We start from the raw sequence: 24,759 nt of genomic DNA, 5'->3' as shown, positions 1-24,759 counted from the left end.
AAACTCCTCCTGGTGACTGTGAGCCTGCAGGACTCGGCTTCACTCCAGTGTTTAACCTCACATCCAGGGGTCAATGTGTTAGAATTTCAGGGGCAGTGAGAACACACCTGGAACTATCCCAGAGAACATAAGAAACATTTGGCCCCTCAAGCCTGCTCCACCATTCAATATCATGGCTAATCTGATTGTGGCATCAACTCCACTTCCCTCCACTTGATTCCCTTATCACTCAAAGATCTGTCTAGCTCCACCTGAAATATATTCAAAGACCCATCCTCCACAGCTCTCTGGGGTAGAGAATTCCAAAGATTCACGACCCTCATCGAGAAGAAATTCCTCCTAATTTCTGTTTTAAATGGTGACCCCTTATTCTGAAACTATGCCCCCTTGTTCTAGATTTCCCCATGAAGGGAAACATCCTCTCTCCATCTACCCTGTCAGGAGTAGTAAAAGCCCACTGGGCCTCAGCCTGCTCATTGCAAAACCCCAGGAAAGGGAAAAGTCAGCTCTGAAGCCGGTTTGCTGCTCCTTCTGCCCAGCACTGCCTGCACCCCCGGCGCACGGAGGGGGAATTTCAGCCTCAGTGTTACACGTTTCATTTAGGTTGGTGAGAGGAATAGTTCATACTGACACCGAGCTGTGTGATTGGTTCAGTCTGTATATCACTGACAGGCTGTTTTAAATTTGAGTGGTCATGTATTCAAATTCCCCATAACTCTAATGGCGGATATAAAAGAGAGATCTGTGTTCAAATCAAAGAGTCCCCTTGGAGATTCTCAGAGAAGGAATTGGTCAGCTTGAAACTCTGAAAAAGAGAACAGTTTTTGACCGATATTGACTCCCAGAGGGACGGAGAATTCGACAATAAGGAGGAACTGGTCACGCTTTGAAAGGTATTAAAGGCTTCGAGGGGCTGTTACATTTGGGATCTTTATTTTGTTCACTCGAGGAGTTAAGACAACAGACTTCCTGCTGTGAATAAGGAGTTGGATTATTGGGTCCTGATGTATTTATTTGTTCATATTTTATTAAATACATTTTCTGAGTGGATTTAAATTCAAGACGAGGTTTGCAGGCGTGATGCTCTATTCACACATTGAAGTGGAAGGGATGCTGTGGGTCACACGCTAAGTCCAGTAGCTGAAAGTGATTAACAGACTGGATTTTGTGTTTAGTGATCCCGGGCATGTTACAGATACCTTCCCTGATCCCAAGGCTAGGAGAGGCACTCTGGAAGGTATGGGGAGCTGGAACTTGTCCATGAGAGTAACCGAAGGTCTGAGAGCTGAAATAATCTAGAGTTAGAAAGAAGAAAAGGCCCAAAAATGGAGCAGTCAGTAACAGGACATCAATTAGTCTCCTCTTACCTTGGAGACATCAAATACTCACAACACTATTATTTGAAATATCAAAATATTAAACAACAGCCCAGTTACAGGATTATCAGCAGAAACAAACCCCAACTGTCAGAACGAACACGATTCAGTTGGAATGTGATTAACAGCAGAATCCAACCTCTGCAGTCATTTGTGAACTCGCTGGTGTCTCAGCAGGTTGGATGACCGAGTGAATCCCTTCCCACACTCACAAGTGAATGGCCTCTCCCCAGTGTGAACTCGCTGGTGTGTCAGCAGGTTGTATGAGAGTGAATCCCTTCCCACACTCGGAGCAGATGAATGGCCTTTCCCCGGTGTGACTGCGTCGATGAGTTTCCAGCTCAGAAGGGGAACTGAATCCCTTCCCACAGTCCCCACATTTCCACGGTTTCTCCGTGGTGCGGATGTCCTTGTCTCTCTCCAGGTTGGACGATCAGTTGAAGCCTCGTCCATACACACAACACGTGTGCGGTTTCTCACCGCTGTGAATGGTGCGGTTTTTTGAGGCTGTGTAACTGGTTAAAACACTTTCCACAGTCAGTGCACTGGAACACTCTCACTCGGGTGTGTGTGTCTCGGTGCTTTTCCAGCCACACCGATTTGTGAAATCTTTTCCCGCAGACAGAACAGACAAATAATTCTCCTGCCACATTCAAAGGCCGATGATATTCAGGTCCTGAGGAATCAAGTGACTCTGTCAGTTCTTGACGTGATGTTTAGTTTCTGTTTCCAGTCTGCAAATCCTCCCCTTCTAATACCCTGTAAAAAGAGATTACAGAACTTATCACGAAGTACAGGACAGAAATTCAGAACAGACAATTCTAGTTTCCATGGAAAATTCTTTCCTCTCTTGTTCCCCCAAAGCTGTAAATCCCTGTCCCACACACTCTTCCCTCCTCCCTGTGCTGAAACCCAAACACATCACATGTCTCAAGACAGTTCATCCTCTTCTCCCAGTTTTCACCACCAAATCTGGCTGGGTGCAGTTCTACACTCACTGGTTCCCCTCCCCTGAAGGTGCTGACTCTGGCTGGGTTCAGTTCTCCACTCACTGGTTCCCCTCCCTCTCCTCTCCTCTCCTCTCCTGAAGATGCTGACTCTGGCCAGGTTCAGTTCTACATTCACCAGTTTCTCACCAATATGTGACCCATGTGCCCAATCTCCATGTGTGAACCTCGACAGTGAGTGGCGACAGGCTATTCCACTGTCCTCACCTGAGGCCTCACATGTGCATTTTCCAGCAGGGTCACTGGACCCTCCTCCCAATGGCTCAGTGGATAAAGGTAACACCCAGTGTGACTGTGTCATAGGAACAGGAGGGACCTAGGTTTCATCCTGTCTGGATATCCTCCCCTTCTAATCACCTGTAAAAGCTGTTTACAAAAGTCATCACTGTAAGTAGGAACATAGGAACACGAAAAGGCCACTCGGCCCCTTGAGCCTGTTCCGCCATTCAGTTAAATCGTGGCTGATCAGTATTTTAACTCCGTCTACCTGCCTTGGTTCCATCGCCCTTAATACCCTTGCCTAAGAAGAAACCATCAATCTCAGTTTTGTAATTTTCAATTATCCCTAGCCTCAGTTTTATTGGGAACAGAGTTCTGGATTTCCATTATCCTTGAAGAACATAAGAGGATAAGAAATAGGAGCAGGAGTAGGCCATGAGGTCCCTCAAGCCTGCTCCGCCATTCAATATCACGGCTGATCTTCTCCCTCAACTCCACTTTCCCACACTATCCCTGTATCCCTTGATTCCTTTAGTGTCCAAACATCTATCTATCTCAGCCCTGAATATACTCAATGACTGAGCATCCACAGTCCTCTGGGAGTAGAGAATTCCAAAGAGTCACATCACTGAATGAAGAAATTTCTCCTCATCTCTGTCCTAAAGGACCGATCCCTTATCTCGAGACTCTGACCCCTAGTTCGAGACTCTCCAACCAAGAGAAACAGCCTCTCAGCACTTGTGTGAGGAAGTGCTTCCTGACATCACCCTGAACGGCCTAGCTCTGATTTGAAGGTTATGTCCCCTTGTTGTGGGCTCCCTCACCACTCCTTGAGTGGTCTGGACAGAGCGGTCTTAAGCGGAATTCACATAAACAGAATGGTTTATTTGGGAACTTGGAAAGAGTGGGAATTGGGAGAAGAGGGGGAAGGAGTTGCAGCTTTTTGCCCACACTGACTGTAGTGCTTTGTGTTACAGATAGATACTTAAAGTCATTATCCATTACTCAATGCAGATCAAGAAGTCAAAGAACTAAACTGTAAACTAAGTAACTTAAATACAAATGTAATTACATTTAATTAAATAGAACAAGGTGATAGAGGGCTGGCAGCGCAGGCGGTGTGCCACAACTGCAGCATGTGGGAGTTTGTGGAGAGCATTGTGATCCCGGACAAACGCCTTTGCAGTAAGTGCCTGCATCCTTAGGAGCTCCAGCTCAGAGTTGTTGAGCTGGAGTCTGAGGTGCAGACATTGCGGGGCATCAGGGAGGGGGAAGAGTTACCTGGACACTTTAAAAGGGAATGTAGTTGTGGTAGGGGACAGTATAGTCAGAGGGATAGATACTGTTCTCTGCAGACACGACCGGGAGTTTTGAAGGTTGTGTTGCCTGCCCAGTGCCAGGGCGAAAGAATCTCCTCACGGCTGGAGAAGAAGGGGAGGATCCAGTTGTCGTGGTCCATGTAGAAACCAACATCGGTAGAACTAGGAATGAGGTTCTGCTGAAAGAATTTTAGGAGTTGGGGTCCAAATTAAAAAGCAGAACCTCAAAGGTAATAATCTCTGGATTGTTACCTGAGCCACGCGGCAATTGGTACAGGAATAAGCAGATTGGAAAGTTAAATGCGTGACTCAAAGAGTGGTGTGGGAGGCAAGGGTTTTGCTTCATGGACACTGGCACCAGTACTGGGGAAAGAGGGAGCTGTTCCATTGGGACAGGCTCCACTTAAACCGGGCTAGAGGCTAGGACCAGGGTCAAAGTGTGAGGTCCCATGGAGGGACAAAGCCGGTGTAAGCAGGATGGGGCCGGTACGGAGCATCGACGAACCGCTGTCCAAATTCAGAGACAGGTGCAGCAGGCGAGTGAAGTCCAGAGGCTATTTGAGGGGCAGAGAGTTCGAGGAGTGAGGTTGCCGCAGGAATGAGAGTCAGTGGCGGTAAAGGAAGCTGATGGTGAAACAGACCCAAGTTGGAAGTTACCGTAGATCAAAGCAGCGGAGAAAAAGTAAAACCACAAGCCAGCGAGCAGCAAAGCTGGAAACCGGTAGAACGAGTCACCGGACAGCAAGTGACACAGCTGGTGTTAGCTATCGGCCAACAGCGCTGAAAAACCACAGGAACCAGTTCAGCACACACGGCCACAGTTTCAATTATTTAAAACTTTTTTTTTAAGCAGCAGAGATAGAAACACAGCAGGGAAATCTTACAGTGCAATCCAATGTAGTGCAGTGCAGACATGTAATCTAAATGTCCACTGAAGCCCAGCAGATCGGAAACCGATTTGAGAAATGAATTCAGCAGCTGAAGACATTGAAGCTACTGAATAGCAGAGCAGAGACACAGCCGCTGAGTCACACAGTGTGGTCAGTAGAGCAGCGTAATCCTGTTGGCGAGGAATCCAGCTGATGGAATCAAGTTTCAGCAGAGTTCCGGCAGGTGAACGAGCTCAGTGAGAACAAAGACACACAGGGTCGGGGGATGGGCGGCGCACTCAGCAGGGACAGCTTTAAATCTGTAGTTTGGCCTGAAATGCCTTCACCATCAGAGCCAGGGTATCTTTAGCAACGAGAGGAAGGAGATTGGGGGAAGAAAGGGCAAAGGATGGCCAAGGATACAGTTGAAGAGAAGAGAGCTCAGTAAGGAGCTGTCAGCCCAGGAGTCATCTTGAATCCAATATTCACCAATCACAGTCACTGACACCAATCCCCTCCTGTCTGATATAAACCAATCACAGTCACTGAAACCAATCCCCTCCTGTCTGATATAAACCCACCCCATAGTCACTGACACCAATCCCCTCCTGTCTGATATAAACCAATCACAGTCACTGACACCAATCCCCTCCTGTCTGATATAAACCCACCCCACAGTCACTGACACCAATCTCCTCCTGTCTGATTATAAACCATCATCATCATCATATGCAGTCCCTCGAAACGAGGATGACTTGCTTCTACGTCAAAAAAGGATGAGTTCACAGGTGTTTCAACGAAGGACATAATATTCCGGATCCCGAACTACATCCTGAAGGGTGGAAGATGCCAGTGCGTGGATTTTTTTAACGTGTGGTGGCCGTTGCACACCAGCCACCACACAGGCTTGACAAAGCTCGGTCTTGGTCCAGTGGCAAGGATTAACCAATACGACTGGAGACCAGCTCTGCTGCAAAGACTTAGCGCGCACACATATCGCGGTGTGGGCTGGCCCGTGCTATCCCTGAACACGTCCCTCTATGAACTCTCGCTGCTCCTTCGCCCTGACCTTACCGCCCAGCTGTACCTGCCCACACTCTAATCGGCGCCAAATCCAGTCGCCCTTTTCACAGCCGTAGCCCTCCTGCAGCAGCACGCAATGCTCCCTGTAGTGGCATGCCACCGCACGTTGCTCCCTCCAATGGCCCCAGCCCGCAAGACCATCAGCAGGCCGGGGCCACCAGAGGGAGCAATGTGCAGCGGCCCGGCCCGGAAATCAGCACGGTCCTGGCCTGCAAGACCATCAGCAGGAGTAGAGATACAGCAGAACCATCGAGAGCGGATTGAAACCTCTGCGATAGTCAAAGCCCCAAGGTACAAACTGCGCTGCCCACGAGAGCAAAAACATGGGACACCCCAGCTTTAAAATATCCCACCATTAAATCTATAACTATGCTGCTGCCATGTCGCTCGCTTGCCCTTTACAACAGGAATCCTGTGGGGGAACTGATGGGGTGATATAAACCCACCCCACAGTCACTGACACCAATCTCCTCCTGTCTGATATAAACCCACCTCACAGTCACTGACACCAATCTCCTCCTGTCTGATATAAACCCACCCCACAGACCCAGAAAGATTAAACTCAGCCCGTTACTTAGATTGAACTTGTCTCCATTCCCGTGCCAAGGGAATTGCTGTACCAGACGGAGGAGCAACATTTGGGGCTCTCGATTCTCCACCAATTCCCATTCCCCTTCTTTCTGGTGGATAATGGAGGGGCCACTGTGTGTAATTTGCAAGTCAGTAAGAATGGTCAGCGAGGATTAATCAGCACTTTCTAATTGGAGATTTTATTCAGTGGAAACATTCGGACACTGAATTGCAGATTTTGTACTAAAGATCAATTTAGGATTGAAGTAAAATTTCATAATTTTATTGCAAACTAATTTCTGATGAGAGTCACTGAATTAAGGGGAAAGATAAGACACAGTGTTTCTTAAAATGGACACTGCAGCCCCGAGAACACAATCAGCAATATATCCAGAATATTAAAGTCCAGCCCAGTTATAGGGTTATTATCAGCAGAAACAAGCCCCAACTGTCAGAATGAACATGGTTCAGTCGAGATGTGATTAACAGCAGCAATAACAGCAGATTCCAACCCCTGCAGTCACTTGTGAACTCGCTGGTGTCTCAGCAGGTTGAATGACTGCGTGAATCCCTTCCCACACTCAGAGCAGGTGAATGGCCTCTCCCCGGTGTGAACTCGCTGATGTTTCAGCAGGTTGGATGAACGAGTGAATCCCTTCCCACACTCAGAGCAGGTGAACAGTCTCTCCCCAGTGTGATCTCGCTGGTATATCATTAAGGTGGATGACTGAGTGAATCCCTTCCCACAAGCTGAGCAGGTAAACGGCCTCTCCCCAGTGTGAACTCGCTGGTGTCTTAGCAGGGTGGATGTCAGAGTGAATCCCTTCCCACACACAGAGCAGGTGAACGGCCTCTCCCCATTGTGAACTCGCTGGTGTCTTAGCAGGGTGGATGTCAGAGTGAATCCCTTCCCACACACAGAGCAGGTGAACGGCCTCTCCCCATTGTGAACTCGCTGGTGAGTTACAAGGTGAGATAACCCAGTGAATCCCTTCCCACACTCTGAGCAGGTGAATGGCCTCTCCCTGGTGTGACTGCGATGATGAATTTCCAGCTCAGATAGGTAATTGAATCCCTTCCCAGTCCCCACATTCCCACGGTTTCTCCATGGAGCAGGTGTCCTGGTGTCTCTCCAGGTTGGACAATCAGTTGAAGCCTAGTCCACACACACAACACATGTACAGTTTCTCCCCGCTGTGAATGGTGCGATGTTTTTTCAGGCTGTGTAACTGGCTAAAGCTCTTTCCACAGGCAGTGCACTGGAACACTCTCACTCGGGTGTATGTGTCTCGGGGCTTTTTCAGTCACACTGATGTTTGAAATCTTTTCTCACAGGCAGAACAGACAAACATTTCTAATTCCACATTCAAAGGCCGATGATATTCAGGTCCTGAGGAATCAAGAGACTGTCAGATCTTGACGTGATGTTTGCTTTGAGTTTCCTGTCCGAAAATCCTCCCCTTCTAATAGCCTGTAAAAGGAGATTTCAAAACTCAGCACTGTAAGTACAGGACAGAAATTCAGAATAGGCATATGTAGTTTCCATGGAACATTCTTTCCTCTCTTGTTCCCCTAAAGCTGTAAATCCCTGTCCCACACATTATCCCTTCTCCCTGTGCTGAAATCCAAGCACATCTCTGGACTGTTTCTCCTCCACTCCCAGTTTTCACCACCAATTCTGGCTGGGTTCAGTTCCACACTCACTGGTTCCCCTCCCTCTCCTCCCCTGAAGGTGCTGACTCTGGCTGGGTTCAGTTCACCAGTTTCTCTCCAATATATGACCCATGTGCCCAATCTCCACGTGTGAACCTCGACAGTGAGTGGCGACTGGCTATTCTACTGTCCACACCTGAGGCCTCACACTGGCATTCCAGTGTGACTGAGTCATAGGAACAAGAGGGAACAGAATCCCTTTTGCATATCCTCCCCTTCTAATCCCCTGTAAAAGCTGTTTACTGTAAGTAGGAACATAGGAACAGGAAAAGGCCATTCAGCCCCTTGAGCCTGTTCCGCCATTCAATTAGATTGTGGCTGATCAGTATTTTAACTTCGTCGACCTGCCTTGGTTCCATCGCCCTTAATACCCTTGCCTAAGAGGAATTTATCAATCTCAGTTTTGGGATTTTCAATTGGCCCCAGCCTCAATTTTATAGGGAACAGAGTTCCCGATTTCCATTACCCTTTAATAACATGAGAAATAGGAGCAGTAGTAGATCATACGGCCCCTCGAGCCTGCTACGCCATTCATTGAGATCAAGGCTGATCTTGTACTTCAGCTCCACTTTCTCCATATCCCTTGATCCCTTTAGTGTCCAAACAGCTCTCTATCTCAGCCCTGAATATACTCGACGACTCTGCTGTGTATGGAGAAAGAATCAGACTGAACACTGTGAGCTCAAAGTAAAGTGTAACCTTAGTCTTTTATTGCAGGTCTCCAGAGTACCTCTCCAACCTGTGAAGCCTCCTTAAATACCTGTGCTCCCAAGAGATTATGGGATCCCTTGGGCTCCAGGGGATGAGCCCTCTAGTGGCTGTACAGAGTAAATACAAGCCCACATATATAACAGACTCAGCATCCACAGCCCTCTGGAGCAGAGAATTCCAAAGATTCACAATTCTCAGTGCAGAAATTTCTCATTTCAGTCCTAAATGGCCGAACCCCTTATCCTGAGACTCTGATCCCTAGTTCTAGATTCTTGAGCCAAGAGAAACAGCCTCTCAGCATTTGTGTGAGGAAGTGCTTCCTGACATTAGCCCTGAATGGCCTGACTCTGATTTTAATATTGTTGTGGACTCCTCCACCAGAGGAAATAGTTTCTCTCCATCCACCCTAATAACTCCTTTAATCATCTTAAACACCTCAATTAGATCACCCCTTAATGTTCTATATTCAAGGGAATACAAGCCTAGTCTGTGCAACCTGTCCTCATCATTTACAAAAGTCATCACTGCAAGTACAGGACCATAGGGCTCAATTTTCCCCAATGCCGTTTTTTGGTGTATTTCAAGAGTTACACCTGTTTTTTTGGCCCCAACTACTCCAAGCATGCCCAGTACACCTCCCGGTCTGCATTCAGCCATTTTAAAGAGCCAATTGTGTGTGAGAACTGTGTGAGAACTTTAATTCTCAGTGGAAAAAAATCGGAGCTGCAATATGCGATGCAGCTCAAGGACCAAGAAATTCTCACAAGGAAGTGGAGGCACCAGTTACTGTAACTGAGGTCAGATGGCAGGAGCTGGACACCAGCAGAGATCACATAAAAGTTTCACCAAAAGAAATGAAGAAATGCTGGAACCAACTTGCAGAAGATTACTGTGCAATGGTGATCACCCCAAGGTCTGGAGGTCAGTGCAAAAAGAAATGGCAGGACCTTGGTCAAGTAGTTAGTGTAAGTAATATTTTCATTTATTCACTGGAATTGCAATTGTAAATGTGACCATCTGTATGTCCCACCCAGCAGAAAGACACCCTCACTAAAAAGTTATATTTCCATCTTTGCAGAGGAAGGTGGCACACAAGAGAGAGAGAACTGGAACAGGAGGAGGCCCGGCAAATCTGCAGCCACTGACACCCTTAGAAGACAGGGTCGCTAATTTGATGGGTCCTGCCTACAGAAAAGCAACCATCACTGCACAAGCTGGGCCTACACTCGAGGGAGAGTCCTGCAAATTCCACATTCTGGCTTTGCTAAAAGTTAAGTACTGTGTGGGCTAGCCATGCTTCAGTTCATGGGGATGTCTCCGTCAGTTACACTTTGGTTGATGCAATGTGCTATCATTCATCATGGTCCTTCAAATGAGCCTGCTGCCTGCGCTGTGTGAGCCTGGATAAGGTAACACCCAAGGAACACCTTATCGTAGCCAGCCCAGCTACGATTTTGAACGGTCTAAGTCCGGAGCATAGGATTTTCACAGTTTTAGACATCGCCAATGGATTTTGGTCAATCCCCCTGGACCCTGAGTCCTAGGAAAAGTTTGCCTTCACCTCAAAGGGCAGACAGCAAACATGGACTCGACTCCCGCAGGGGTTCCATAATAGCCCGAACATTTTCCACCGAGTTACGAGTAAGGCCCTGGAGGAATGCGATTTAACACCGTACAATCGCACGATCCTACAATACGTAGATGACATCCTAATAGCCTCATCAAATGACCGAGAGCACCTGGGAGCCACAACAACCGTATTAAGGGCCTTAGAAAAAGCAGGATTTAAGATAAATCCAAGGAAGGCACAAATCGGACAGGTTAAGGTGTGATACTTGGGACATGATAAGTCAGGGAAGTAAGACACTCCCCATAGACCGGAAAACAGCAATCGCTAACATGCCCCGACCCACGACGGTGCAAAGGTGTGCGGCGGGTAATGGGCTTGTTCAACTACTGTAGAAATGTCATTCCCCAATTCACGACCATAGCTGAACCCATTCAGCGCTTAGTAAAGGGAGGAAAGCCAGGAACGGATCAAGTAGAATGGGGAACGGAGCAGGAAGAAGCGTATGAGAAATTAAGGGCTGGACTGCTAACAGCCCCTGCCCTGAAGTTACCAGACATGATTAAACCGTTCCACGTATACCACGATCTCGAAGGGGGCCGTTCCACTTATACCACGATCTTGAAGGGGGCCGTTCCACGTATACCACGATCTCGAAGGGGGCCGTTCCACGTATACCACGATCTCGAAGGGGGCCGTTCCACGTATACCATGATCTCGAAGGGGGCTTTTACAGCGCCAAAGTGACCCAGGAAAAAGGAGGGTGATGAGACCAGTAGCTTATTACTCAACACAGAAGTCCCCGGTCATTAAAGGACTCCATCGGTGTGTAGCTGCCCTCGACTGTGCCGCCTCGGCTGCGAGAATATGCTAACCAGTTCCGGGCAGCTAGTCATACACACCAAACATACCATAGTGGAATTGTTGAATACCAGGAGATTAAAAACAGTGTCCGATGCCCGACAGGTCACGTGGGAGGCAGTGTTACTATCCAAAGACCAGTCTATACGGATAATCAGGGATATAGGATTTAACCCAGCCGAGGGAAGGCGAGCCCCACCGGTGTCAGACAGAGATGGATCAGGGGACAGAAGGAGAAATAGCCGACGAATCCCTAACCAATCCCGACCTGATTCTTTATGTTGACGGGTCCCGATGGTATATCAATGGACAGTGTTCCATACCGGATGGCCCGTGGTGGACCAAGACGGTACCACCCTCCTACGAGGAGGATTGGAAGGGACGATATCTGCTCAGGTAGCGGAGCTCGTGGCTCTAACTGAAGCTCTGAAATTAGCAGAAGGAAAGCATGTGAATGTCTTCACGGACAGCCGATACCCGTTTGGGGTAGTACACGATTATATGACGGCTTGGAGTAGACGAGGGTACGTAACATCAGGAGGAGGACACATTAAGCACGAGAACGTAATTCGAGAATTAGTGAAAGCAGTGAAACAACCCGCTACGGCAGCCGTGATAAAGATTAAGGCACACCAGAGGATCGAAAGTAGGGAGCAGCAGGGAAATGTGCTCGTGGACCAAGCAGCCCAAAGGGCTGCAGAAGAGGCCAAGCCCCAGGCAATACAAGTAGCCGCGGTAGGGCCAGGGGAATTAAACATCCGGAAAGTGCAGGAAGAGAACAGCCCGGAGGAACGGTCCCGATGGAAATGTCAAGGGGCAGTTATTGGAGAAAGGGATTGCAGGTAGTCGCCCCACCGTCTATCCAGACCCAACTACTCAGAATACACCATGAGCCGGACCACAGCAGGCGGGACAGGAAGCTGAACCACCTATTCAAAGACTGGTGGTGGGCCGGGATTGGACGAGACGTAGCGAAACATTGCCAGCGCTGTATAATATGTGCGTAGCATAACCCAGGAAAACCCAGAAAGGTTAAGATGGCACATCAGCCGTGCCCCAAGGGTCCGTGGGAAAACTTACAGATCGTTTTTACCGGGCCTCTACCCAATAGCAGGGGAAAGATATACAGTCTGGTAATCATTGATCAGTTCACCCAATGGGTTGAGGCATTTCCCTCCCGGGTTTGCAGGGCTGCCACCGTAGCACGTATTCTCGCCGGTGACATAATCCCACGCTGGGGAGTACCCCTTCAAATTGATTGAGACCAAGGTACACACTTCACGGGACAAGTCATGAAGCGGGCGTGCGGTTTATTGGGGATCCAACAACGATTCCATATCCCATACCACCCCCAGAATTCAGGGATGGTGGAACGAATGAACCGCACCCTTAAGGCCGCGATCGCCAGGCCATAACTGAGACAGGGAAGGGATGGGTGGATATCCTACCCTGCATATTAATGAGACTCAGAGCCACCCGCCATCGAACAACGGGTCTGACCCCCTTCGAACTAATGACAGGGAGGGCCATGAAACTCCCTGAAAACATTATAGTGGGTGTGGAGGACATGGGACCCCCTACGAGACCGGATTAAACAATATGTAAAACAATTAGATTCACAGTTAAAAGAATTACGATGAGAAGTGAGGGATCAACAGACCATACGCGACCAAGAGACCGACCCACACCTACCACAGATAGGGGACAAGGTTTTAGTACGAGTCACCCCTGAACAAGTCGGATTTGCCCCTAAATGGACCGGACCCTACAACATCATCCTGACTGGCGACACCTGTGCATGCGTCGATATGAACGGAAAGGGCCGGTGGAAGCACTGGTCCCAATTAAAAAATATCAAAGGAACAATGGCCGACCCAGAGGTAGTGCCCATCAGGGAGACCGCCTGGTATGCCACAAAATATCAGGAGTGGCAAAACACACCAAAGGATGGGATGTTTGGAGGAACAGTGCTGGCACTGATGACGATTGGAGTTTGTATAATATTTAGGTGGGTCACCGTGCAGGCTCGAGCACAACAGGCTCAAATGCAAAACCGATGGCAGCTCAGACAGGAACATGAGGTGATAGAGATGATACGACTATAAAGAATATGGATAACCTAACCCTTGCCTCCGATTTTACAGAGCGACCTCGACATGCATGGATAAAAGATGAGCAGACCAGAACCTAACACCTGGTGACGACCAAGTTATCTGTTTAAAATTTGCAGATAAAACACTCACCGAGATGGGACCGCAGCGGCTACTTTGACTCTCGAGTCTCATGATACTGGGAACCTTAAAGACCACGCAAGCACTGGATAATACAGACGGAGTACAAGAGATACAGCACACGCAGGAAAGACACAACTACGCACAACATGAACTATGGGGCTTTGTTTAATTTAACTGATGGAATATGCATCCCAGCAGCCAAAGATTGGAGCAAGGACAGAACTTATTTTAACGCATGACTACAAGTACACTCGAGCAAGGACAAAGTATGCGTGCAATGTTCCACCGATACAAGGGTCAGCTGCACTGGGAGAAGAGAGGCCAGAGGGCCCGATAAGTGTACTTTTGGAATAATTTGTGTGCCCCTTGTCAAGCCCCAACCAACGGTTACCGACCGAAAGGGGGTTGGGGGGGGGGGGGGGGGGGGGAAAAAAGAGTGTGCGGGTATTATGAGGAGGTAGGGGCAGCCGCCGTATGTATGCTTTTCGCCTCCTCCGACGCCGTGCCCCGTAATAACCTCCACCCAGCCTGAGAACTTGTCATGTCCCACAACTACTAAGGGACCGGAAAATGGGATTGAACTGTTCAACGAAGGTGAACTATTATATGATAATGTTAAACATGAAATTATGCCTGTTCTGATCAATATCTGAGGCTTACGAATGCCGGAATATTGTACGGAACAAGCAAGAAATACGTATAGTGTATTAAGTAAGGTTGTAACGCAGCAGGCTGCCGATGCCATGGGTGCCAGTAGATTCCGAGGACAGGTGCAAAAGGGGAATAGTTAATGATGCTGCTACCGGTTTTAACACCGGAACCTCCATAGTAAACTCGCTGGATATACAAGGGCTAAACAAAAAGGTGGAATAACTTAAGGGGGTGATGAAAGGACTATTAGAAAGGGGAAAGCAGAATCAGGAAGATCAAGCTAACCTAGGAAGAGAGGGCGCAGAAATCCAACTGGATGGAATTTCAGTCCTAGAAGCTCAAGCCAAAACAACGAATCGCCTCATCGACAGAGAGAAGGAAGATGCCGGAAAGTTCAGACAGAGACAAGTCTGTCACGCTTATGGCTTATGGATGGTGGGACAGATACGACACAACCTCGATCAGATCCAAAGGGGGGGGGGGGGGTGGGGGAGGTGCCAGACTGGATAGACAGCCCACATCTAGCTCAATTGGCCAAACTGAAGGGGACACTGGATAACTGCACTCTGAAGGGACTGACCAGAGTATACCCAGTGATCCCAAACTGCCCAATGGGCAAAGCTGCCGGAGTGGGAATAGTCCTGATGATCCCTATAGTCACACAAGACTCAGGGCCATTTCCCCTTTATCAACTGGAGAATATTGGGATCATATGGGAAAACACCTCCCTCTGTTACTATCTGTCCGCATGGGATCTCCCTGACCGGATGCAAGCAGAGGGGTGACGTTACGGTGTGTCCTCACCCGGTGGGACAAGGAGAATTAGACGAGTGTGGGTTCAATCGAACGGATGGATGTGTATTAGAAATAGTACCTGCCCCCACACACTTTGCCAGAGCAGGTTACGGAGGCAAAGGGAAATACTGTGTCTCTACCACGGAACGCTCTTATCAGTACAATGGCCTACACAATGCCAGATCCCACAGCCAAACTTTTGCTTTACACCTCTACGACTCGTTACTATAGGGCAAGCCCGCATTATCCAGGTTAGACACCGAGCTACCGAAATCATTAACGTCACCGATCAGCTCCACGATCACCTGCAGGATTATGACGAGCCAGAGCAGGCCCCTATCCCACATTTAGCCGAGGTATTGAGGGAACTAAGACTCAGAGTGGGCCAGTCTGTCAAACTCTACCACCAATTACAGACAAAGATTGAAATACTGGAAAAGGATACCGACACAGAGTTATAAAACCAGAGTTGGTGGAGGAAGATCTGGAACTGGGGGATGAACATAAACATCCACCCCGATTCGAATAATATCACACATACTGGTCAGGGTACAGCTGGTCTTGGCACTAACATGGGGTGTTATGCACGACAAAGGAGAATCAGAACCAGAGCTCAAGTAAACAAGGAGATCTGTCTATCAGAAGGACAGGGTAATTTGAAATATATCAATTTGATCTAAGCAACCGGAACTCCTGAAACCACATGACTGGCCAGCACATTGAGGTGGGGAGTACCGGGTGGTACATAAAACAATAAATGGGGTACCAAATAGAGTCGGTTAAAGGGGACTGGGACTAGTCCCCTTCCCGAAAGGGATGGGGGGGGGGGGGGGGGGGGGAAGATTGTTGGAGGGCGTTTCCTAAGGCAAAGGCACCTGCAAGGTATATATAAAATGGCTGCCAGAGATTCAGCAAAGCATTAGGGGAATTTAGCTAGCCGACTTGACTACATTCTTAATTAACTGACATAACTGCATTGTCTCACATAGGAACACACAAAAGGCATGTTCAACAGAATGTCTCTAATCAACAACCTCCAGAACCCCAGACAAGATGTCCTGGTAAAATGCTAAACAATGGTACTCCTGTAACAGTGTTAAGATAAGGAGGCTATGCACACACAGAACCCAAGGACAGTAGATAAGGGGGGCCTGGAAAACATCATGAGACCATGAGTAACCCCCTAGCTGAACATGAAGTGATCACGCAGTCCCCTGTTGCTTAGGGGCCAATTCCATTGGCCCAAAAATGAACCTGTATGTAATCTATAATCGTTATGATTGGATTGTGTCCAGCCGAAATGCGCTGAGTAACTGTTGTAAACTGTAGTAAAACATATAAATATCGATGAATTTCTTTGTTCGGCGGAGAGGGGTGCCTGGTGTTACCCAGAGGCTTTCTCCCCGCCGGCGTAAATAAAATCGTTCTGACGTTTGGAACTGACCCGAGTGACGAGTGATTCTTCCAGGATTCATTCGCGCTAACAGATGCATAATGAGGGGAAATCAATCTCTGTCCCTTTAATTAACAGTAACATGAGGGAAATGAATGATCTTTAAACACCTGGTCCAGTTGGCACTGAAGTGTCAAACTCATAATAGGAACTCCAGGGAAACAAAATACTGACAAATGTTAAACTGTTTGGTTGACAAAATAAATCTTTATTTAACTTTTAAAAGATAAATTGTTTAACAGGGGTTCATACTGACTCACCTGACAGGCCGACTCAGGATCCACCCCTCAAGCACCGCGATTGGTTGCAGAACACGTTGCTTCCTTGGCCCTCCGGCCTCTGAGCTCTCTTCCTGTTCGTTCCCAGAGCAATCAATCACCACTCGCCAACATTACGCTGCCAGATGAAGTTGAGAGGCTCAGAGGAAGAAATAAATGGGTCCGTGAATCTGAGTTAAGAAATAAAATTAGAGAAGCATAATTAAATTTATAAACAAACTAAAGTCAAATCAAATGAATTGTTGCATTTAATTTATTCCTTTTGGGTTAAGTGGGAAACAAGTGATGTGTGGGCTGTGCAGAGTGTCTGTGCCCAGTTACACAGCGTGTCCCTGGCTCTCCGCTCCAAGTGCACATGTTTCAGCTCACATCCAACTGACTGGATAAACCTCGGCCATCTAAACCCATCACACAAATATCAGCATTTGTGTTTAGTTATGTTCAACCTTTATAAACACTGGTTAGGCCTCAGCTGACACAATTCTGGGCACCACACTTTCAGAAGGATGCCTACACCTTAGAGAGGGTGCAGAAGAGATTTACTAGAATGGTACAAAGGATGAGGGACTTCAGTTATGTGGAGATACTGGAGAAGCTGCAGTTATTCTCCTTGGAGCAGAAAAGGTTAAGAGGAGATTTGATGGAATGTTCAAAATCATGAACAGTTTTAATAGACTAAATAAGGAGAAACACTTTCCAGTGGCAGAAGGGTCGGTAACCAGAGGACACAGAGTTCAGGTGATTGGCGAAAGAAACAGAGGCGACATGAGGAAACATTTTATAAGCAGCGAGTTGTTGCAATCTGGAATGCACTGCCTGATGGGGTGGTGGAAGCAGATTCAATAGTAACTTTCAAACGTGAATTGGATAAATACTAAAGGGACAATATTTGCAGAGCTATGGGGAAAGAGCAGGGAGTGGAACTAACTGGATAGCTCTACCATAGAGCCAGCACAGGCACGATGGGCCGAATGGCCTCCTTCTGCGCTGTTTCATTCTATGAAAATGGCGGATAATCTTACCCAGAATGCTGTGACCACATATCCCGATAATAACCAGCACCGCCTATTTCCACCCCTGCCTCAGCTCATCCTCTGCTGAAACCCTCATCCATTCCTCGGTTACCTCGAGACTTGACTATTCCAACACACTCCTGGCTGGCCTCCCACATTCTACCCGATGTAATCTGGAGCTCATCCAAAACCCATAGAGTTGTCTGCGCTCCTCTAATTCTGTCCTCTTGAGCATCCCTGATTATAATCACTCAACCATTGGTGGCCGTGTCATCTGTTGCCGAGGCCCCGGGCTCTGGAACTCCCTGCCTAAACCACTGTGTCTCTTACCTCCTTTAAGATGCTACTTAAAACCTACCCCTTTGACGAAGCGTTTAGGTCACCTGCCCTAATTTCTCCATATATTGGAAGCTCTCCAGGGAGGGGGGGGTGCGGGGAAGTGACATTTGCTCAACATCCGAATGCGATCGGGGTCAAGCCGGAAAATCTGCCCCTGTGTGTGTCCCGGGCGGCCCCCACCCCCCCCCCCCAGTGAGTCCCGGGCGGGCCCCACCTCCCCCAGCCCCGAGCAGCCCCCACCTCCCACCTGCCAAGAGTCCCAGGAGGCCCCCCACAAGTCCCAGGCAGCCCCCGACTCCTCCCCCCCACCACTCCTCCCAAGCAGCCATCACCTCCACCCCCAGCCCGAGAGTCCCGCACGGCCCCCACCCCCCGAGAGTCCCGGGCGGCCCACCCTGGCCACGAGCCGATTCCGTTTGACCCCAGCCACGTGATCCACACAGTGCCTGCTTGACCGGAGGTTCTGACCAATAGGGAGCGAGTGGGCGGTGCCTGGAGGACCAAGAGCATGGCGGGTGCTCCAACCAATGCGGGGGCCCTAGGGGTGGGGCTTCAGGGGAGCTTCACTCAGCATAAGTGCCGCACTTGCCCTGGGAGTGTTTGATGGGACAGTGTAGAGGGAGATTTACTCTGTATCTAACCCGTGCTGTACCTGTCCTGGGAGTGTTTGATGGGACAGTGTAGCGAGAGCTTGGCTCTGTATCTAACCCATGCTGTACCTGCCCTGGGAGTGTATCATAGCAATTTACAGAACAACAGGAGGCCATTTCGGCCCATCGTATCCGCACCGCCCGACCAAGAGATATCCAATCTAATCCCACCTTCCAGCTCTTGTTCCGTAGCCTTATATGTTACTGCACTTCAAGTGCACATCCAAGTATTTTTTACATATGATGAGGGTTTCTGCCTCTACCACCATTTCAGGCAGAGAATTCCAGACCCCCACCATTCTCTGGGTGAAATTTGCCCTCCTATCTCCTCTAAACCTTCTACCAATTACTTTAAATCTATGTCCCCTGATTGTTGACCCCTCCGCCAAGGGAAACAGGCCCTTCCTATCCATTCTATCCAGGCCCCTCATAATCTTATACACCTCAAACAGGTCTCCCCTCAGCCTCCTCTGTTCCAAAGAAAACAGACCCAGTTTGCCCTGGATCCCATGGGCTTTTACTTTCGTGACCAGTCTGCCATGTGGAAAATTGGCCAGGACATCTGGATAACCCCCAGCTCTTCTTCGAAATAGTGCCATGAGATATTTTACGTCAACCTGAGAGAGCAGACGGGACCTCGGTTTAACTTCTCATCCGAAAGACAATGTTTGATGACAGTGTATATTGAGGTCCTGATGAATCGAGTTTCCCTGTCAGATCTTCACATGTTTGGTCTGAGTCTCACGTTCTCCAAAGCTGTAATCTCAATCCCACACACTCTCCCTCCTCCCGGTGCAGAAATCCAAACCCATCGCACCATCGCCAACTATTTTTCCTCTGCTTCCAGTTTTTCCCTCCCTGAAAGCACTGACTCTGGCTGGGTTCAGTTCTACACTCACTGGTTCCCCTCCCTCTCCTCCCCTGAAGATGCTGACTCTGTCTGGGTGTCCGTGCTCTCGTCACCACTTTATACACTCTGACCCTCCCTATCTATCTGTAATATCTCCCTGTTTTGGTGATGGGCTCTCCCTGACCACTCACCATTTCACCACCTTAGACAGATGTTCCCAGACGGTCACCATTTCAGGGAACCATACAGCACAGAAGGAGACCAATCAGTCCATCGAGCCTGTCCGACTCACTGAAAGAGCCACTCCCTGCACCTACCTCAAAGCACCAGAACATTTTCCCTTTGAAGCATTCATCGTTTTGAAAGTTATTATTGATGAACTTTTCAAAGTGTGGAGCCCAGAATTGAGCCCAATCCTCAATATCTGAGGTCTAACTAGTGACTGATAAAGGTTGAGCATAAGGAGCTTGTTGTTGTACTCTATACTGCTATTAATGCTTTAACAGATTGATCAGCTGATCCTGCCCCTCACAGATTTGTGTTCACCTTTAAATTGGACCATTTGGTTTAGAATGCCTCCCATTTTTCTTGCTTCCAAAATGCATTTAGTGTCCGTGACCCTGAGACCCTGTCCCGGCGGGCGGGACAAAGCCGGGCTCAGCCTCTGGGCTGTTATTGGGCCCTGCACCAGGGGTTTATGAAGCTCACCGGCTCCAATTCCTGCCCCGCGCCGACAACTGACCGTCTCGTGTCCCACGTCATCCGGGCTCCAGCAACTGTTGCCGCCGCCGCCCGCGCATGCTCAGTGCGGGAGATCCGGGCTCAGCCCCGCCCCTCGCACACTCCGATGCTTGGAGGACCAACCCCGCTCTTCCTATTGGTCCGGAGCCGCCGTCAGTCACGCGAGCAGCGTGAGCTGAGCATGCGCGGTGGGGCGGCTGTGTCTGAGGCAGCGGCTGAGAGATGGGCGGAGGGAGCGGGTTAATAAACCCCGGGGGGACGCGGGCTTCACACACACCGAGTGCGGGCCCAGGCCCCGCCGGCCCGCCCGAGAGACAACACTCCGCATTATCCGCTTCACACACACCCGCTGTGGGCCTCAGGCCCCGAACAACAACCTGCGGCTCCGTCCTTTCCCCGAGCGGGGCCCCCGGGGGGCAGCTGCGGGGCTTTCTCCCGGTGACAGGCTTCGGGGGGGGGGGGGGGGGGGGAACAGAATGTTGGATAGAATCTAGAATTATCTGTTCTGACTTTCTATCCTGTACTTAAAGTAACAACGTCTGTAACCGCCATTTATTTGCAGGGTATTAGAAGGGGAGGACCTGCAGCTGGGAAACTCAAACCGAACATCGTGTCCAGATTCCCAAAAAAACCCACAAAAAAAGGGCCGTGAAAATGTTTGGTGTGTCCCCCAGATCGGGGGGGGGGGGGGGGGGCACGATTTAATGTTTAGTTGTTTTTCTCCCAAAAGAGTCGTGTCCAGATTTGACAGATTCCCGGATTGATCAGGATCACCTGATCATCAGCCTTTGTAAAAACACCAATCACAGTGGGGAGAAACAGGAACATGTTGTGTGTGTGGTGCACCTTCAACCAATCGTTCAGCCTGTGAGACTCGTGCACCCACCTGACTCAACACTAAATGTGGGGACAGTGGGACTGGATGCTGTTGTGTGTGGAAAGTGATTCAGTCTCATCTCACCAACTGACATTCGAGGTGTTAGATAACAGACTTTCTCCTGTGAATATAGAGCTGGGTTATTGGGCAGTGATGTGTTTATTTATTCATCTTGGTGACTCTAAACCTTTGCCAATTATTTAATGTGTTTGGTTTACTTGTACATATTTTTAAAACTATGTTTGCAGAGTGGATTCAAATTTAAATTGAAACCAGGTTTGCAGGCGTGATGCTCCATTCACACATCGAAGGTGAGCGAGATGCTGTGGGACACACACTAATCCCAGTATCTGAAAGTGATTAACAGACTGGGTTTTGTGTTCAGTGATCCCAGGTGTGTTACTGACACCATTGCTCGATACCAAGACAAGGAGAGGTACTCTGGAAGCTATGGGGTATTGGGACTTGTCCCTGAGAGTCATTGAAGGTATGAGAACTGAAATAATCTCGAGTTTGAAAGGAGAAAACATACAAAATGGTGCAGTCAGTAACCAGGCATAAATTTGTCTCATCTTATCTTGGAGACATCAATTATTGACACACCATCGAAATATTAAACTCCAACCCAGTTAAAGGGGTTACTAACATCAGCAGAAAAAAACCCGATTCAGTGGGAATGCGATTAACAGCAACAATAACAGTAGAATCCAAACCCTGCAGTCACTTGTGAAACTCGCTGGTGTCTCAGCAGGTTGGATGATCAAGTGAATCCCTTCCCACACTCAGTGGGTGAACAACCTCTCCCCAGTGTGAGTGTGATGATGCATTTCTAGCTTACAACTCTTTTGGTTAGTTACAAATTAAACAATTAACTCAAGTGCCCCCTTGATCTGGGGAAACACTCCAAACATTTTTCAAGGCCTTTTTTTTTAGTTTTTTTTTGTTTTTGTGTTTTTTTTCCATTTCCAGTTTACAAGGTTGGATTCAGTTCTGCACCCGCTGTGCGCAGAGTGAGAATAAAATAAATGAGCTGCTGATTTTTTCTGCTGGACAACGGGTCTTTTGTGCTGGCCCAATAGGGTGAGCCTGGGCTGGCCCAGTGTCACCAGACAACAATCAGCACAACAAGGCTCCCTTTCAGGGGCACAAACATGTGGTCCAATCAGATTGACAGACACCCTAAAGCCCCGCCCACCCTTTGTCCCTTGTCAAAGGGATGCGCATGCACTGCGAGAAGCGCGCTGACCAAGATGGCGGCCACTGAGCCCGCTTCCCCCGGGCACTCACTGACCGGACCTGGAATCTGGAGCAGTTCAGAAAAGGTTCACGAGGTTGATTCCTGAGATAAGGGTTGTCATATGAAGCAAGGTTGAGCAGCTTGGGCCGAGACTCATTGGAGTTTAGAAGACTAGAGGTGATCTTATTGAAATGTATAAGATGCTGAGGGGGCTTGACAGGGTTGACGCGGAGAGGATATTTCCTCTCGTGGGGGAATCTAGAACTCGGAGGCATAGTTTCAGAATGGATTTAAAATGGAAATGAGGAAGAATTTCTTCTCACTGAGGGTCATGAATCTTTGGAATTCTATACCCCAGAGAGCTGTGGAGGCTGGGCCATTGAATATATTTAAGCTGGAGATAGTTGGGGCCAAGATCAGATCAGCCATGATCTTACTTAATGGCAGAGCGGGTTCAAGCGGCCAGATGGCCTACTCCTGCTCCTATTTATTTTTCTTATGTTCTTATGTCCTTCTTATCCACTCCATCTGCATCCTTCATAATTTTATACACCTCAATTAAGTCTACCCTCAGCCTCCTCTATTCCAAAGAAAACAACGGCAGCCCATTCAAACTTTCCTCATAGCTTAAATTCTTCACTGCAGGTAATATCCTCATGAATATCCTCTGTACCGTCTCCAGTGCAATCACATCCTTCCTGTAATGTGGTGACCAGAACTGTGCGAGTACTCTAGCTGTGGCCTAACTAGTGTTTTAACATAGAAACATAGAAAAACATAGAAAATAGGTGCAGGAGTAGGCCATTCGGCCCTTCTAGCCTGCACCGCCATTCAATGAGTTCATGGCTGAACATGCAACTTCAGTACCCCATTCCTGCTTTCTCACCATACCCCTTGATTCCCCTAGTAGTAAGGACTTCATCTAACTCCTTTTTGAATATATTTAGTGAATTGGCCTCAACAACTTTCTGTGGTAGAGAATTCCACAGGTTCACCACTCTCTGGGTGAAGAAATTCCTCCTCATCTCAGTCCTAAATGGCTTCCCCCTTATCCTTAGACTGTGTCCCCTGGTTCTGGACTTCCCCAACATTGGGAACATTCTTCCTGCATCTAACCTGTCTAACCCCGTCAGAATTTTAAATGTTTCTATGAGGTCCCCTCTCATTCTTCTGAACTCCAGTGAATACAAGCCCAGTTGATCCAGTCTTTCTTGATAGGTCAGTCCCGCCATCCCGGGAATCAGTCTGGTGAACCTTCGCTGCACTCCCTCAATAGCAAGAATGTCCTTCCTCAGGTTAGGAGACCAAAACTGTACACAATACTCCAGGTGTGGCCTCACCAAGGCCCTGTACAATTGTAGCAACACCTCCCTGCCCTTGTACTCAAATCCCCTCGCTATGAAGGCCAACATGCCATTTGCTTTCTTAACCGCCTGCTGTACCTGCATGCCAACCTTCAATGACTGATGTACCATGACACCCAGGTCTCGTTGCACCTCTCCTTTTCCTAATCTGTCACCATTCAGATAATAGTCTGTCTCTCTGTTTTTACCACCAAAGTGGATAACCTCACATTTATCCACATTATACTTCATCTGCCATGCATTTGCCCACTCACCTAACCTATCCAAGTCGCTCTGCAGCCTCATAGAATCCTCCTTGCAGCTCACACTGCCACCCAACTTAGTGTCATCCGCAAATTTGGAGATACTACGTTTAATCCCCTCATCTAAATCATTAATGTACAGTGTAAACAGCTGGGGCCCCAGCACAGAACCTTGCGGTACCCCACTAGTCACTGCCTGCCATTCTGAAAAGTCCCCATTTACTCCTACTCTTTGCTTCCTGTCTGACAACCAGTTCTCAATCCATGTCAGCACACTAACCCCAATCCCATGTGCTTTAACTTTGCACATTAATCTCTTGTGTGGGACCTTGTCGAAAGCCTTCTGAAAGTCCAAATATACCACATCGACTGGTTCTCCCTTGTCCACTCTACTGGAAACATCCTCAAAAAATTCCAGAAGATTTGTCAAGCATGATTTCCCTTTCACAAATCCATGCTGACTTGGACCTATCATATTACCTCTTTCCAAATGCACTGCGATGACATCCTTAATAATTGATTCCATCATTTTACCCACTACCGATGTCAGGCTGACCGGTCTGTAATTCCCTGTTTTCTCTCTCCCTCCTTTTTTAAAAAGTGGGGTTACATTGGCTACCCTCCACTCCATAGGAACTGATCCAGAGTCAATGGAATGTTGGAAAATGACCGTCAATGCATCCACTATTTCCAAGGCCACCTCCTTAAGTACTCTGGGATGCAGTCCATCAGGCCCTGGG

The 24,759-nt window shown here is 48.4% G+C and overlaps 1 long non-coding RNA gene and 1 pseudogene across 1 annotated transcript; both read right to left on the bottom strand.

Moving 5' to 3' along the window:
* Nucleotides 1–968: 968 nt before the first annotated feature.
* LOC139241196 (uncharacterized) lies at nucleotides 969–20,338 on the bottom strand. The gene is made up of 3 exons (XR_011588813.1): nucleotides 20,267–20,338; nucleotides 16,689–16,876; nucleotides 969–2,135 (listed from the first exon to the last, which is right to left on the bottom strand). It is a non-coding gene; the product is annotated as an uncharacterized lncRNA (long non-coding RNA).
* LOC139241197 (zinc finger protein 436-like) lies at nucleotides 6,642–11,147 on the bottom strand (annotated as a pseudogene).
* Nucleotides 20,339–24,759: the final 4,421 nt, after the last annotated feature.

The sequence above is a fragment of the Pristiophorus japonicus genome, assembly GCF_044704955.1.
Source record: "Pristiophorus japonicus isolate sPriJap1 chromosome 24 unlocalized genomic scaffold, sPriJap1.hap1 SUPER_24_unloc_1, whole genome shotgun sequence".
In the NCBI taxonomy this organism is placed as follows: Eukaryota; Metazoa; Chordata; class Chondrichthyes; family Pristiophoridae; genus Pristiophorus; species Pristiophorus japonicus.
This window is presented reverse-complemented; position numbering and strand designations above follow the sequence as displayed.